This window comes from Helianthus annuus, chromosome 11 (genome assembly GCF_002127325.2).
Source record: "Helianthus annuus cultivar XRQ/B chromosome 11, HanXRQr2.0-SUNRISE, whole genome shotgun sequence".
Classification (NCBI taxonomy): Eukaryota; Viridiplantae; Streptophyta; class Magnoliopsida; order Asterales; family Asteraceae; genus Helianthus; species Helianthus annuus.
Window position 1 is genome coordinate 149,604,510 of NC_035443.2, and position 19,168 is coordinate 149,623,677.

At 30.1% G+C, this 19,168-nt stretch overlaps 1 pseudogene; it reads right to left on the bottom strand.

Moving 5' to 3' along the window:
- Positions 1 to 605: 605 nt before the first annotated feature.
- Positions 606 to 18,841, bottom strand: LOC118483699 (annotated as a pseudogene).
- Positions 18,842 to 19,168: the final 327 nt, after the last annotated feature.

The following is a 19,168-nucleotide window of genomic DNA, read 5'->3' on the forward strand; positions in this document are numbered from 1 at the left end:
CCTATAAACTTTAAACTAAACAAAACTGGCCATATATTTTAAAACCGGCACTTGATGAACACTACATGAGTTAATAGTTGATACTTTATTAGTAGTAGAATGCAAGCATAAGATACAATACACAAGTACTCATTTAGGTGTTTGTTAATACTTGATTATAGAAAACGTGTCCATATTTGGATCCAATTAGAATGCGTACCAATGTATCATTTAACTTTGCATAGTAGTGGAATTTTCCCATTGCGATAAAGAATAAGGGAACACCATAGTCAAATTTCCCCATTGCGTTGTTGACTCCACAGCAACATGCGGTTTTAAACAAGTATCATTGTAAATTGCCATGCCGCCGCATCGCGCGGGTAGCAAACTAGTATATATAGTATATATATACTAGTGAGATTCTACCCGCGCGCGTTGGGGCGGGGACGTGACTGGAGTTCGTGCAGGATAGGCTTGGTCCGTTATAGTACCGACACATGCGATAGTCACTGAAAGAGATAGTTACCGAAAGAGAAAACCTTAAAAATAAAGTTATAATATGACCAAAACGATATTTATACGATAGGTGGAGACTTGGAATAGACATCTTTTTACTCAAAGATATATTGAAGTTACAATAAGGAACTTCTCATTTTGATTGAACTGATTAATTATACTCATCATGAAATAAAGTTCACTGATCAGATTTGCATAGTGAGTGAAAAGCAACATGAGAGTGAGAATCAACAAAACAAAAACCACCACATGCACATGAATCATCCAAAAACATCACCCTCCGGATTCTGTTCTATACTCCATATCTTGCCGGTAACTCTCAGTCTGAGCTCGCTCCCGTCTCCATCCGAGAAGGAAAGGGCCATGTCCCTCTCTATCATCAGCCCTTCCTGACTATCACACACCGCCTTAGGGCTATCTCTGATGCTTCTCGGTGTTCCTTGCCAAGTACGTTTGTTCCCTCTCGGTCCCACTTCGAGGCTGTAACTGTAGTTGCGCGCATCTGCTTCGTGTCCCATGAATCAAACAAACGCCATGTAAACAGGTGTACCTCCTAGCTGAAACGCTTCAAAGTGAAGACAGAAGTACCGGTCGAAACAATGCAATACCTGCCCAAACGAACATAAAATTTCCATTACATCTGACCTATGTAGTTAATATATTGGTTATCGGTCCTCTGGAGCGCATAGAGGTCCTTGACGGATATCCGAATTAACTACATAGCATCTAACATCCGAAATAGCAAAGAAACATATGACATAACAAGAAATAAGTTTACCGTAAGCATCCAGGTGGCGTTTTCAACTGCATAGGGGTTAGGCTTCATAAAACGATACTTAAATGTACAGCTGGGGCGCATTTCTACGTTATGGCCTGCTCTAAGATGAGTAACGAGAAGAGGGATGTCTCCTGTAACCGGGCACTTCACCCCAGTATACGGGCAATTATAGTGTCGGAAATTGCACAAAGCTTCATGTTGGAGTTTGGCGGAATACGGGATCATCTCGATGTTGGTAATTTTAGTGATTATCAACATTTGTAGTGGTATTGGATTAACTTGTTGAATAGGTTCTCGTTATAATTTAATCGAGTTAGGTGATGCAGGATTGGCGGACTCGATAGTTCTAACGAGTTAGTATGTGATAGGTTTTGGGCCTAACTAATATGATTATTTAATTAATTCATTGGCCTAGTTGTACTACAATCAATATTTAATTGATGAATTGGTTCGGAACAGTGTGCTTTGCCTATTCCATGAGAATGTAATTTCCATATGATTTATAAAATCAAATTTTAATATTGATAACTTTGAGATAATATCTAATCTATATATATATATAAATGAGATGGATTTGGGCAATGTGGCATTTGTCTTTGGCCATCTAGGATGATGTGGCAATGTGATTTAGGAGGGAAATCCCATTCCTCTGTACATTCGCAATTCCAAACAAAATGTAGGCGGCATCCGAATTTAATTGGGTCGGGTTATGTGTGCTCCGAAAACAACCAGCTATTATATTCGGATCATTTATAACCTAATTGAAATCTCATTTTACTATGTAATCTCCTTCTTTTCTTCTTGATTCGGTTATCTTCTCTCCCATTTTACAAAAATTAGGTCAACATCAAAGGTAAATACACTGATTTGAACCTAAATTTATGTTATTATAAGTTTTGTATCAAGAACAGGCTTTGATTTTAACATTTGTTTTGTTTTGATTTTTGTAGATCCAACCGTAGATCTTTAAGGTATGTTGTTTATTCCTTTATCCCACCATAATCTGATTTATTTTGGTCTGATTTTTTGTAGATCCCACCATAATCTCCTTCTTTTCTTCTTGATTTGGTTATCTTCTCACCCATTTTACAAAAATTAGGTCAACATCAACGGTAAATACACTGATTTGAACCTAAATTTTTGATATTATATGTTTTGTATCAAGAACAGACTTTGATTTTAACATTTGTTTTGTTATTGATTTTTGTAGATCCAACCGTACATCTTTAAGGTATGTTTTTTATTCCTTTATCCCACCATTATCTGATTTTTTTTTGTCTGAATTTTGTAGATCCCACCATAAATCACATTTGTTTTGGTCTGATTTCTGTATCTCTCACCATAAATCTTGAAGGTATGCTGGTTATTCATTACCTACATTTTGATTTATACTATTCTCATTTTTGTACATCCAAATATATTTATCGCATTTAATGATTTTTCTTGATTTTTGTATTCATGTCATCCCCGAACTCTGGCATAACAATCGGAATTCCATCTTTCTGCAAGCAAGAAGGTTAATTAAATCTTTTAATTTTGTTTTTTAACTTTTATAAATTTACCATCTATATTTTTATTATGTTTTATGTTATGTTTTTATTAATTACCAGTACGGTATCAATTTATAAGATTAGTGTAGCAAATTTTTAATATTAATTATAACTAATATGTTATAAATTTAAAAATAATTATAGACATAAATTTATAATATTAGTTAAATTTAAATTTTTTTTAAAACAGAGTAATGTTCTTAACCTTAATTTTGGAAACTAAAGGAATAAATTTTGGTTGTCTAAGTAGTAATTGTTTCTATATTTATGTTTACGTTTTTTTTTAAAGATTTTATGTCCTTTGCAGTTATGGTTCCAGTCAACTCTTCAACTTCCCTCCAATCTTCTTCCAAGAATACCATCGGTTTCCATATTACAACTTATTTCTTCAACGGATCTATATATATAGATTGTTTTACATTCCTCACATTGTCCATCTACATCTACTTTTTATTCAATCCATATCTGAGGTTTACATATCGCTCTACAAACATGTAAGTTGTTTATGTTTAATTCATTCATTAATCATTATTCATGTGTTCTTGATTTTATTTAATTTTTGTAAACTATGTTTATGTTTATTTACTATGTTTATTTTGTAAACATGTAAGTTGTTTATTTACTATGTTTATGTAATCTCTTGCGGAATATGATTTTTATAGTAAACCCCGACTCCAATTCTATTCTTATATGTGACTTTTTCAATCTTATGTTTTGTTTTATGTGATATGTGATGTTAATTTGTTAATTTTTAATGTGATATCATTTTATTTATATCATCGGTTGCCTAATTTTGTTATAGATTTTGTAATACAAGATATATATTTTGATGTTTTTAACCTTTTTAATGTTAGTATAATATGTTGTTAAAATTTTTTTTTGTTGTTTGTAGATTATTGCTATGGCTGAAGGTTCATCAAGGTATTTTTTTGTTCGTTTTTGTTACTTTATGTAACATCTCATCTACGTTCAATCTCTGTTGTTTTTATTTTTTTTCTTATTTACACTACCATTAACATCTTATTTTTTAAATCATTTTCAGTCTACCATGGTTCTTAAGGCTAATGAATGTAGCAGATATAGTTATTTTGGTAAGTGACAATTTATTACATAATTTTTGTTTTGTTCATATTAAATACAGTTTATTATAATTGTGTTATTTATAAATTTAATGATATTGTAATTGTTTTTTTTTTTTTTTTTTTTGTTAGTGCATTCCAGATGATGCTGTTTGCAAACTATGGGGTGTTTATAAAGGTCCTACCAATGTTATGATACACACACAAGATGGCCGAGAGTTTAATGTTTGTTTAAGCGGTGCTAAAGGAAAGTTATTCCTCTTCCATGGTTGGTCCAATGTTGTAGAACATTTGAGTCTAACGAAAGGTTGTTTGGTAGTATTTAATCCCGTATCGTCTACTACTTTTAAATTAACATCTTACGTTGATGGCGTTAGTCGTGGCTCTTTTTGGACGTATTTGCTACCTCCATCATCGCATTTTTATGTAAGATATATTATTTATTTTTTCTTATTGTATGTATGATCAAATACTTATATTCTAAATAGATTTTTTTCTTTGTTTCTTATTCCCACAGGTCATTCCTGAAAGCATCCTGCCAAAAGTTTATGAATATTCATCAAATGATGTAATATCTACTGTAATGTTGGGTAACAAAATTTTTAATGTTGCCATTGAAACATCTGACGGTAAAGTTGGATTTACCGTTGGTTTTGACGTAATGGTCAGTATGTTACATTTGAAGGTTGATTGTATTTTGTTATTTACAAAAGGTTTTGGCAATTTTTTCCTTTTAAAAGTTTTTGGACAAAACGGACTTGAAGTCGATTTTTCTGATCTAGACATCGAAGTGGGAAGTTTAATTTCGTTACTTTATAAGCTTTTATATGTTAATGTTATACAATTTATATGCCTTAATTTGCAGCCTGAAGTTGCACCTATCGATGCTGAAAATGAAGGTGAAGTACAAATACATGGTTCTGTTCGTCGTTTTAGACGTATGGCTGGTGAACGTTATTTTGTAAGTTTTAATATCAATTTTTCAACATTTCTAAACATGATTTGCATTTTTTTGTTACTTAATATACATTGTTATTTTTCTTTCATATTTATTATTATTTTTATTTTTACATCTATACAGAGGATTCCGGATCCTGTTTCATGGATGGCTAGACTTCATGAAGGTTTAAAAGATATCACTGTTAGGCTTATGCATCTCGATCCACCTAAGCAATTTACCAACGGTACAAGACGGGAAAAAAAACAGGAGGAGGTTGGCGATACGCGTTGACCGGTTGGAAGAAGTTCATGAAAGCTGCTAGAATTAACGTCCTTGACACGGTTCACTATTCTTTTGATGAGAATGAGCAGGTGTTGAGTGTTGAACGAGTTGAACCTTACGATAGCCGTACTAATTAGTTATATCACATTGATGGAAATTTGTTTGCCTTTCATATGTTAGATTTTAACTCTATATATTGTTTTTTTTGGTTTTGACAGTCGTTATGGTTTTTATGTTAAACAGTAATTTCTTAAATTTTATAAAGACTTGTCTGATGCTTCTATATGTTACAAATTAAAAAACCTTTGTCTGCTTCTAATTTCAATTAATTACATTTATTCCGTACTGTTTCTTTTTGTTTAACCACTCATTTGGATTGTCTTGAAAGTTTAATTTCTGTGTTAAATACTAAATACTTAAATGTTATAAATCGTTGTATATTGCTAATGATGTTACAAATTTATTCAAAAATTATATGTAAAACAATTTAATTTTAATGAATTAATCATTTAACATGATTTTAATTAATTTTGTATTCCATTCTTGCTTTAATCTTTAAAATTAATCTACATCTACATATAGTATATAGTTCTTATTATTATAACATAGTATTATGAATCTGTAGTACTACATATATAATACATAGATTACACTCTGATTATCATTTGGTCAGCTTGAATCTTATGTTTCCCAACTTTCATTCTAATTTTTTTATATAACATTTTTCAAAAGTAACAATTATTATAAACATTATAATTATCGAAAGTCAACTGGATCTTAGTATATAACAAATTCAAAATTTAGTCTTTATTTTCCAATTTATTAATCTTAGTTTACAGTTTGTATATTATAATTTTGGAAACTTATTATTCATATAAAGATACACAAAAATATTTTCAATATTTTATTAAAGGTTGTCAATTATATAAAATAGGTTTCCAATATAAGATTTTACTTAAATTACTTAAATAATTTTAAATAAGTTTTAAATTCTTAATGTAAACCCGGATTAATATTCTTAATATATACAGTTTCCAATTTTACAAATTTGAATTTATGTTAATTGTTAGTATGTAATTATAAATTATATCGTTTCCTTACTTATGCCCTGATAGAAAGACTATTATTTTTAGTAGAAATAATGAAAATATATTTCTTAAAATTAGGACTTTATGAATTTTATATAAATTGATCATTTTGTTGACGAACGGTAAGCAAACAAGTAGTACTTGTCCAACAGTCGATTGCTTATTACCTATCATGGAAAACGTTGATCGGATCACATTGCTAAACGATATTGATGTTCTTACCACAAACTACACTATCAAGGTTAAAATTGTTAGTTTGTGGAGGAAGAAAATGAGGGATAATGAAAGGGAGACATATCGGATAGATATGATACTGATGGATGAAAAGGTAAACTAATGAAATTTTTGTTTGTTGTTTATTTTTAGTTGATGTTGTTAGCCTTTTAACATATCCTTTTCATGTTATTCTTTATGTATACATAGGGTAGCAAAATTCAAGCTTCTTGCATGCACAAGCTATTTTCAAAATTTGAGAGGCATCTTAATGTTGATGAATGCCTTATCATTAAACGGCCATCTCTTGCTGCTAACACAGCATCTTTCAAGATTGTTCCTAACAACCAGAAGCTAACTTTTTATTATCATACCTTTGTCGAAAAGTGCAATGTATGGGACGGTCCGCAATACGTTTTCAATTTTGTTGAGTTTAATGATGTTCTTTCAAAGAAAATAAAAGAGGGTACGACAGTAGGTATGTTGTTTTTTTTTATATTTCCAATCTTTATATACGATAATATTTGTTTACTTTATATATAGATTTTTTTTTGTATATGATGTTATCTCATTATTTGATTTTTTTGTAGATTTCATTGGCTATGTTGGTGTTTGTTATAACACTGAGGATACTAACAAGAAGGATGGTAGCAAAGGGAAACGTCTTAATCTTAAGCTTCAAGATCTTGAGTAATATACGAAACAACTATGACTTTTATTTGTTTATTTTCCATTTTATGCATTTAAATATTCAAAATGTTTTTAAACTTAGTATCTTCTTATATTATATTGTAGAGATGTTCAGATTGATTTAACTCTTTGGGACGATCACGCTAAGGACATGTATTCTTACATGATTAGCGAAAAGCGTGAAGCACATGTTGTCGTTGTTGTCCATTTCGGTGCAGTTAAATCATACAAAGGTATTTAATTCATATTGCATATTTATTAACAATTCATTTAAATAGAATTGTTACCTTTTTTTTTGTATTTCTTATATTATCTTTATCTAAGAATAGGCAAATGGGGATTATCCAATAACTTTGATGGTTCAAGAGTTTTCATTAACGACAACTTTGATGACATGCTATTGTTCAAGCAAAAGTAAGTTTTCTTATTTTAACAATATTTTAAAAATTTTATCAATTTTTTCGTATGTTTTATGTATTACTATTTTTTTATTGAACATTTTTATTTATTCAAAATTTATTATAGGTTTCTTGCTAAACTTTCTGCTTCAAGTGAGTCAAGTAGCCATGCTGGGTCATATATGATGTGTTCTGTCGAAGATGAATTTTTAAAGAATGATGTTTTTTCACCACTTGCTTATCTTCCATCAATCTTAGAGGTTTTCCTAAACATTTATTCTTTTATATTTTATATTTTAAAAAAAATTGAACCTGCATTTTTTGACTACCTTTGTAATAATAAACAGCCAAAGAAAGTTGTTGTTGTTGGAACTATTGTGGCAATCGTTTCTAATAAGATGTGGTATTATGATGGTTGTAACTATTGCAAGTCAAAAGTTGAGAAAAAGTTTGAAACCTATGATAAAGATGATGGAACAAGTGATGTTAGAGATACGCAGTTGTATCAATGTTCTAACAAGGATTGTAATGGAAAAGAGGTTTTCCCGATGTCCAGGTATACCTTTTGTTAGTAATACTTTATCTTATTTTTCGTTCCACAACAACGACGTAGTTCGGCTATATGATCTATTCTCATGTATTTGTTCATTATTTAAAAATCGTTTATAAGGTTTAAAATACCGGTTCGCGTTCAAGATTCAACTGGAACTGTGACGCTTACATTATTTGACCATGAGGCGATGAAGTTTGTTCGGAAAACTGCAAAGGAACTTATTCAAATTCAGGACGAGGTTATGTTTAGTTATACTTTACATTTATTAAAATCACATGTTTTTATATTTATTGTAATGACACATTATATTTTTTTAATATAGTTATTGCAAACTAATGATTTCCCAAGAGAATATCCCGTTGAATTTGAAGAGTTGCTTAATCAAAAGTGTGCTTTTGTGATTAAAGTAACTGACTTTAATATTGCAAATGGTGTCGAGAATTATGGAATATCAGTTGTTACAACTGATGATGACATCTTGGATAAGCTCAACAAAAAATTTAAAATAGATCAAGTAAGTGATTTTTGTAATCTATATATATATATTACCACTTTCGATAACCTTTTAATCTAAGTTGAAGTATTTGTTGTTTGCTTTTCATGTTTTTACAGATTGATGCTTATGAAACTTTTGGTATGAGTCAGTCTGAGTTGTAAACTTCTGGTGCTGAAGGTTTGAAGGTATATATTAAAAAATTAAGTTATCTATAACTTTAATACTTGCCTTAATTATAATTTGTTTATTTTTTGTAAGGATGCCGATTCTTACACTGGGGATAACACCACACCTATTTCAAAGGATTATGCGGTTGACTTGAAACAATCATCCTCTGACATGAAGCGTAACCTTGATGATGTTTATTTGAATGAAGTTGGATTGGCGTCCTCAGCAAGTAAGCCTCGCATGTGTGTTGAGAAGGAAGCTTAAAGGAGATATAGGAGAGGTTGATTTGAATAATAAGAACTATTTTTTTGGTATTTCAATATTTGAATGTTGGTTTATTCGTAACATTTTTTCATGTTTCAAGACAATTTAACTTTTGCCTATATATTGTTACCTTTTAAGTTATCGTACAATATTTTTGGTTGAGAGTTATGTTTGGTTATATTGTTTATTGTATGATGGTATGCTGTATGATTATTTTATGATACTACGTTGATTACTGATTTTATATTTGTAATCTAATAATGCCATAATGTAAATATTGGTAAAATGTAAAAATTTTACGGTATTAGTTCTCATCTATCTATAGATCTATAGATATATATCGATTTACTATTTACTAATAATTTTAGTATTAACAATTCACTTACAACTCCAAAAATAATTTTAAGAAATATGCTAATCATGTCAATTTATATTATTCAGTTACGTTTATAAACATCTTCTTTTTAAAGTTTCTAACTTTAGCAATTCTATTTTTATAAAATGACACAGTTTCTTAAAATATCGAAACTAATAAATATAGATTTCTTTTATATTTATGATCATTAATTTTGTTAAAATTCATTTTGGTAATGTATAATATTAATTCCATAAATAACTTTTAGCTTAGGTCTATAAATTCATATACTTTTCATACTTTTCAAACATCATCATGGTTTTCTGAGTTTGCATTCTTAGCTTCCTTATGCTTTTGAATAACTTTTTTCATTATTATTTACATTTCCAGTAATTTTTGTATGTAGTTTGTTATAAATCTTTTAATTCTTGCGTTTGGTTTTCATTCTAAAGGTATTATTGTTTTTTTTTAGTTCTTTCTATTGTTTTAAAAATGCATAATAGGTTTGAACAACTTAAGTCGTATTATTCAGAACGTCCACATATTGACCTTGAAAATAAATGTAAGTTTTTTGTTCCTGTTTATGGTCAAAAGTTATAATATTCTTCAATTTATTTTTTTCAAAAGTTTCTATGTTCTAAATTATTCATTTCTTTAATTTTTTTTTTATTTTGGTGTATTATTTTTCTCATTATAGCTGAGCAAGCTAAATGTAGGCGTTCGTTAAGAAAGCTATATATTGATAATAAGAGATCAAATGCAGCTACTTTTCCGGAATATGTTGTCAGAGGTAATATTTATATAACTTATATTTTTTATTATTGTTAATGTTTGATTTTACATATGTCATATATTTAAATTCTTAATTTTTTTTATTACTTTTAGCTTTAGAGGCTAAACACAGGCGCAAGTTAAGAAAATTATACCTTGATCGTAAGAGATCAAATGTTACAAAAAAATTCATTTCTAGAGGTGGTACTTCAACATCGTCATCATCAACACCAATCCGGTTAAATAACAAAGAGAATTTTACTCCCAATATTTCAAACACCACCTTTCCTACCGAATCTTCAACTGGTATTGGGACAAGTAAGTTTACATTTATGTTTCGTAATGTTATGTATATTAATCATTACTAATTTTGTTCGTCAACTTCACTTCGATTATATTACATTTTTTATAATTACTGTTTATATTTTATTAGGTAATCATTTAAATTCGTCCTTTAATGTAAGATCATCCGTTATTACACAATCAACTTTGAAGAAGAAAGGAAATGTACTACACGATCAGTTTTCAACACCCATCCGTACACCACTTGCAAACCTATCAAACACAATACCAGGTTTGTAAAACAAAATCAAATAATCATTACTTGCTGTAGTTTCATATTTTTAATTGTTTTTACTACATATAATGTTTGAACAAATTATAAACCAATAAAATCCATTTTTTAAAAATATTTCGAACAGAAAATTTAAACCATATATCATTATATAACCAAAAAAGTAAACTTCCGATCAAATCCAATACATATAATCCCTTTTAAATCGACATCACAAACTAATATTGATTTTTCTTAACAAATACTGACACTCCGATTACTTATCTACTTACTCATTAATCGCTAAAAAAAACATCATATGTGTTATTTGGAAGAAATAAGGCAAGTTCGTGTAGAGATTAACAACATAACAGTCGGATTATAAGATGACGGAGATGAAATCGGAAATTTACCTTTACTAATTTCTTGAAACTCCTTTTGGGTTATTCTTGAGCAATGTGAAGATTAATGAAGGATATGATGCAGTAGTTTTGTAGGTTAATAAAGTGTAATGATGAATTTCTTATAGATATTATAAATGAGATAACTTTATGTATTATTAAATTCGGTTATTTTGCATTTCACATTTTTCTTTTTTAAAATGAATTTACGATTACTTTTGCATTGGATCTTACCATGTATTATCAATTTTCCATTTTTGATTATTTAATATAAACTAAATTAACTTAATAAATCACATATATTTGGTGATATACTATTTTACTAATATATAACTTGAAAATAATAGAAAGTTTCTATATATATAAAATTATAATATCTGTTTATGTAGTTAACAATACGAAAATATATTCAAACTATCTAATTTTTAATTATATAAAGTATACAAATTTTACAATTTTTTTAGACACCCACTGCTAATTTGTAATTATTTAAATTTTACTATTTTCGCTTATGTATATTAAAAGTGTATAATATCTGTTTATGTACTTAACACATTCTTTTAATCTTTGGTTTGTAATTGTAATACAACTTTATATCCAGCAATTTTACAAACGATTGCAATAACAGGCGTAAGGTATAAGTAATTACAAGTTAAAATGTAAATATATATTTCAACATATATATATAGATAGAGATGCACAACCATTTGACAAAGAGACTATCTTTACATACATTTCCAAATAGAGTATCACATATAAACATCAGCAACTTATTATGTAAATGTATCTACTTAAACAATCATAATGACCAAACGTTTTAAGAAAATACCAACGTTACTTACATACTAAAATAAGATAGAAAGCCTGATGATATAACAGTAGTTCTATTTAAACTTAAAATACCAAGTAACAAAATAAAACATCATAACCACTGTTTACGTGTTCAAAACAAAGTTAACATAAAATAAGTAGCATAAAAGAGTCATGATTTGTCCGACATTAACACCTTCATCATTAGAGTATTTGTTAGTCTGCATTAACACCTTCCACATGTGTTAAGACCATCACATTTCCTGCACTTTGGAATGTGAAATGCAATTTGTCACCCAAACGAAGTCCATTATCCTTCATGAACTTCGGCCAACCTTCAATTGCAAACCTTACATCATCTCCATTCTTCTGTCGCCTAAGATTCATAGTGATTGTTTGTCCATTCAAGTTTATTACTTGTAACTCATGCACCTTATTTTTGAACCCGGCAAATCTTACAACATTTACAGGCATTCTCTGCATAAATAACATAAGTCAAAAGTAAATTTTGTTAATGCATGTTACATTATTTCCGTTTTCTATTGACTAAGTTAAAGATAACATACCATGCGGTTTGCTCCTTTTGTTGTGAAATCACATTTACCAGTTCCCTCAACAATGTTCAGCCTTCTAACAACTTTTCGTTCATCATCCGGTTTCTTCAAAGTCTTATCATTTCTCTTTCTCTTTTCGTTTACCTTATTTTATAACAAATACATTATATTCCGACTAACATCATAATTTATAATAAATACTGAAAAATCAATGTTGTTATCATATCATATACTTACCAACCGGTTTCGAGTTCTCTGTCCAACTGTTGAGACTTTTGGCATTTCAAGTTCTGTCCCACATATCAGCTCATTAATGTCGTCCGCATTACCATATTCCTCAACCTGTTTTCCTTTCTTCTTAACCTGTTAAGAGAAACACTAATTATAAATAACAATAAGGAATGAGTATTAAGTAAATATGTCTACATATATTAATGAAACTGATCATTTATTATTATGTTTGACATAATTACATCATCTTTTGTTGATTGCTTTATCTCTTCTCTCATTGAAGTAGAACTTTCTTCCTTCCACTTTTCTTTTCCAGCAATGTTTTTTGTATTCACATCCTCTTTGTTACTACCTTCATCATTCTGTGTATCATAATCATAATTAATAATATTACAAAATCTGATTGTAATATATTTTATTCTACATAAACGTAAACTTATTACCTCAGAAAGCGTATCATCCATGCAGTCATCATCATCACAAAATGTCTGTTATATAATAAGATACATAAATAATTCATATTTATTAGTAACCCGTTATAGTTTAGTTCAAAATACTTACAAACTGGACGTTTTTGTAGTATGTCTTTAGGTATTTCCAGCAATGAATCATCTTCACTTTCTTCTTTGTTTGACAAAACAACCTCAACTCCTCGACGATAAATTGTTAACTCAAATGTGTTCATGTCCGTCTTCATCAAAAGTAGTATATCATCATCTTGTATAAGAAGATCATCAAATAACTTTGGACAACCATTTGTAAAAACATAGATATCATTGATTTTGTGCGTCTCAACTTTCCAAATCTGACCTGCTGCTGTTATGTTGTAAGAATCGTTGACTGGCGTATAAGAGTAATTTTTTGTGACATACGGTTCTGGAATCACCTGAAAAGTTAAGTAGTATTTTATTGTTAACTATATATGTATACCATTATTTTTTCAACTATAAAAAAAGTGGCTCATACATATTACTAAACTTACTATTATCTTTAAAACACCGTAACGGTTTACTGTTATGAAGGACTGACCACAAATGTTATCGACGAAACAATCCATTTGCATATTTTTGTCTTCGATTATCCTAAAGCGCAATAACGTTTGCTTTCTCAACTGAAGATCCCTTACCACTTCACTCCATCCGTCAGTGATAACCGATTCCCCGCTCACACTTCTTAAAGAAACTGGCCAAGTTTTTTGAGTTTCATGATGTATCACTAATTTTCTTCGTTGCCAATAATCACCATACACAGTTTTAACAAAATCAGTTGGCAGGACCTGTGTATAAATTTATGTCAAAAAATCATATGTAACTAAATTTATATATACTTATTTATAACATTTGTTGCATACCATTTTTAACGACGAATCATCATCTAACACAGCTACACATGATAAACTCATTTTTATCTACCTGTATCATAAGAATAACTGTTACAAACATTTACTATTGAACTTGAATAATACAATATACATATGAAAATAACAAATTAACTGTTATCGTATCAATGTATTGGATTACAACTAAAAAAAAACATATATTTTGTTCTTCAATTTATAAGAAGATAACTCTTATTTTTAGTGGTCATGATAAAGTATTCAATCATCCAAATAACAATATTATCTCAAAGAAACATATTTTTCTTCAAAAAAAGTTACACAAAATATATTAACTACATAACTTTATTAACCAAAACTGTATAATTTGAAATACATACAATACAATGTAATCTTTATTAGATACACATAACATTAACAACAATCAATTTTATAAAAACCTATATCATATATCAGTTATAAAAATTGAGTAGCCGCATACAAAGACATTATAATTCAAGAAAAAACAATTTTAAGCCTAATTTTTTTGTTATAACCTATTCAAACATCAAAATAAGAATGTTCATGAAGGATTTTTTCATTTTAAAATAAAGATCTACATAATATCAGCCAAATAATCTAATTAACCGAAAATTCTAAACTTTGAAAGACATGCAATGCAATCTAATATTATTTGTATACATATAACATACAGAACATTTATTTTCAGACAAAACCTAAGAACTGATTTCACGTGTAATTTTAAAATAATCGCCGGAAAAAAGTCTGTCAAATAACTGAAACTGAAATTTGGTGTTCAACTGATTGGATAATTACTTTGTAAATCAAAGCGAAGATTACCGGAAAGATGATCGGAAAATAGGTCGGAAAGTAACCTTACCAATTTTTCTTCTTCCACCGCCGTTTGCAACTTTCTTGATCCTTGTGACTTTTGATTGAAGATGGTAAGTCTATACAAGCAGTTGTCAGTTGATATATGATAATTGCATTAGGTTTTTTACTTTTAATATTTAAACATTGATATTTTAATTTTCTATATATCGGTTTCTTATATTATATTACTTTAAGGTTTTTCTCAGTCATTTTTTAATTAAATATTATACATAAATAGATATTTACTATTTAGTAACCAGATTTTATAAATCTGTTAATTTTTTTATTAATACCAACATTATTAAAATAATTTAGATTTTTATTACCCATTTAAATTAATTTCGTCTATTTTTTTGGGAAGATTAAGCCGAATAATAATTTACATAAATAGTTTCAACAACTTCTGAATCTATTGTATTTTTAATTATAATGTTGAAATTTTCTCTTATAAATAGATACTCATTGTTTTTTTCTTTCATTGTATGTGCTCTTGTGCTATTTGATTGTTAGTGATCTCTCTGAATTTTCGTATTTGCGTTAAAATGTATCGGCATGGTCCGTATTTTATCATAACTATATTTGATCCGCTCTCAATTCAACAGGTGCATAACTTTCATTATTTTTTGTTTCTAAACTAATCATTCGTATTGTTTTATCTTTTATTTGAAATAAAATTTCCGTTACTTCTTTTGGTTTTCAGGCAATACCTATAAGTATGAGTCGATTTATATGGATGAATAAGTTACAATCCTCAACAGTTACTCTTAAATTTGATGAAACGCATTCATGGAGTGTTGTTATCAAATTAATAGAAGATGTATTCTACTTTACCGATGGATGGTCTGAGGTTTTAAACTACTTTGGCCATGGATATTTCTTTATTATTTTTAACTATCTTGGTAATCATACTTTTAAGTTCAAGCTCTTCTGTCATGATCCAAATCAAGAGTGGGGGAAACCGTTTTGTAAAATTATTCAAAATCCTTTAAAAAGTCCAATGGTACGTAAATTTATTATATGTTATTATACTTTTTTTTCTCGACTTATAGAAAACATAATACTCATCAATTTGTAATAATTCAATTTTACAGGTTCTACCAGATACTTTTCTTTCTAAACATTATGATTATCCTTTACCGGATGACAAGGTTATACTTAACGTATCGGAGAATCATAAATGGGAAGTCCGTATTAGAAAGATAGGTCTAAATTACTGTTTTACTGATGGTTGGTTTCAATTTATTGAAGATCTTAGGTTAAATCCTGGTGATATTTTGTGTTTTAAAATAAACGACGTGAAACATTTTAATATTACCATATTCAATAAACACGGTCGTCAAGTTTTGTTAAACAACACTCCTTTGATTGAGCCAGAATATGAACATATTAGCAATGTGGAAGGTTATCGACAAGTTAGTGACGATCATAACTATCCTTTTTTTGTCATCAAAGTAACTAATGAATTGGTATGATACGATGATTTTTTTCAGTTTGTTTTTTATTAATTTTTAGTGTTTTTCATTTAATAATATTTTCATATTTTAAATGTTTTTACAAAATGTAGATTCTTCCGAAATTGATTACTGACTTAAGTGGTTTAAATGAGTTGTCTGAAGTAAAGATCAAAGTTATTAAAGGAAATACTTGGGTTAAGAATCTTCATACACTCAATATTGATGGTCAAATAAGGTTTGTCAATCAATTTATTATCAAATTTATAATGCATCTTTTACACTATTTTTATTTGTATTACTAACAATTCTTTGCATATTTTATCAACCATAGGTACGGTGTTGTTGGATGGCCTGATATACTTGAAGCTGAACATATTTCCTTAGGTGACGATTGTTTTTTCAACTGGTCTAAAACGAATTCCAAGTTATTGGTTACGAAACTCCAGCAATCATAAGTGCTACAGTAATAGACTTTCATTGTTTATTTAAAAAACGAAAAAACTTATATCTTACATTTAATTTTCGATCCCCCTTTATTTATGTTTGTGGTACAATGCTTTTGTTTTTTTAGTATTGTCAATTCATATTGCCATTATAATTTGATTCATACAGTCCCTTTCTCTTAACTAACATGAATCATTTATATCAGAAGTATACACATCGAATTTATTTATACACCTTATTCATCACACAAATTGTAGTTACTCAACATATATATATATACTTTATTTGTTTTTAAAGATAGATTAACAACCCGTGAGTATTCACGGGTGATAACCTAGTATTATGATACATTGGATGTTGGTTATTTTCGGGAGAACGGTTCCGCAAATCAAGGATTACAACAGTTTTTTTTAAACAAATATCACGGACGTACGGCCTCTTCTTCTTCTTCGGTACTGTTACAAAATTCTCAGAAATCACAATCTTGTTCTTGTTACGAATTGAGTTTAATCTGTTCGAACTTTTGAGTATACCGATCAAATAGTTCGTTCTGATAGTTTTCATACGACTCTCAATTCAATCCAAGCAAATTTATTTTGATTCACTGTGGTCTCTTCCAATCCAACCAACATCTCGAGGCATCCCGATGAGGCATATCTGCACGGCAGTTGAAGCAACTGCACAAATTTTCCAAAGCAAAGCTTCGGATATTCCCTAATTCTTGTCTGCATGTAGGGCACTGGTTTTGCACATGTGTTTCACATTCGAAGCATAATGTGTGTCCATTGCGACACTGCAGAGAAACAAGATGAAGAAAACCCTAATTATCAACCAATAAAAGATTCACGATTACAAAACAGGGTAAGGGTATACGGGGCACCAGCGGGGAGTGGCCGCGGTGACCTAATTCCTCCAGCGGGAACACCGCCGCCATCCCTGCGGTGACCCAATTCGGGGTGTGGACTCGGGGCATATTCACCGATGAAGGAGAGGGGGTGATGGTGAGCCAGCCTCTTCTCAAACCAATCAAATTATTCCTTTTTTTTTAATAAAAAAACAAGTCACCTAATAGGGGAGTGGTGCCATCAAATTGGGGTGTGAGGGGAGTTTAAGAGGGGAGTTGACGTGGCACACCCCCTCTTAGGGGAGTGCCCCTTACACCCTAAATGATTATTAGGAACAAGAAAATAAACCCTAATTATCAATCAAACATGAAATCAAATCCAAATCAAAGATTGAAGATTGAAGAATACAAAAAAGGGGATTAGGATCAAATACAAAGAATCGTAATCGTAAGAAGTGTAAGAAGGATTTATAGAGTGACAAGTGTCCAATAACCTAAAAAAACTCACTACACAAAAAAACTCCACTAAAAAAAAAAACCTTAAACATCCACCACCACCAAAAACCTAACCCCCCCTCCCAAAAAAAAAAAAAAATTTTTTTTTTTTTGCCGAGGGAGTGGGGGGTGGGGGTTTAGGTTTTTGGGTGGGGGTGGGTGTTTAGTTTTTTTTAGGTTTTTTTTTTTTTTTTTTTTTGGGGGGGGGGGTTAGGTTTTTTTTAGGTTTTTGGGGGGTGGGGGTGGGGGTGGGGTGGGTTAGGTTTTTTGGGGGGTTTTTTGGTGAGGTATAGTTTTTTTTGTTTTTTTTTTTTTCCGGACGGGGGGGGGGGGGGGGGGGGGGTTAGGTTTTTGGGTTGGGGTGGGGGTGGGTGTTTAGGTTTTTGGTGGTAATGTAGTGGGTTTAGTTTTAGGTTATTGGACACTTGTCACTCTATAAATCCTTCTTACACTTCTTACAATTAGAAGCATTTGTAGAATAACTTGACAAAAAAAAGGTACCTCATGAATAGGAGGGTACATATAATTGCTACAAACAGGGCACTTAAGCAACTCAAGAACACTTGACAATCCAAGTGTAATAGTCCCCAAATTATTATGAGGATTTGAAGAAGATGCAGACTCGTTTGTATTCATTCTTGTTAACAATTCTCACAAAAGATGATATTTAAAAATTGGCTGTGGGGATCGATTAAACAAAGGGTTAAATAGGGAACAATTGTTGGTAGATTAGGGTTAACGAGTATTCATTTAATAGTTTTTGCTTATAGCCTAGTGGTAAAATACTTAGGTTTTTCAATGGATACTTAAGTTCAATTATTATTTGTGTCGTATTGGGGTGGATATAGACAATGAAGGTTTTGGACTATGCCTTGTGTGAGGTTGTTAGTTTGATTCCCAAGCCTAACCGGGTTTCGTCCCACCGTGTGTTACGCCAGAGAGTTCTGCTCTTATGGTGCCACAATGACTGTCAAGTGGCAGCCGGCGGTATGGTGTCCTAGAGGAACGCCCAAAAAAGCCAAACTTTGAAGCCAGTGTTGGCCCAATTAAGAC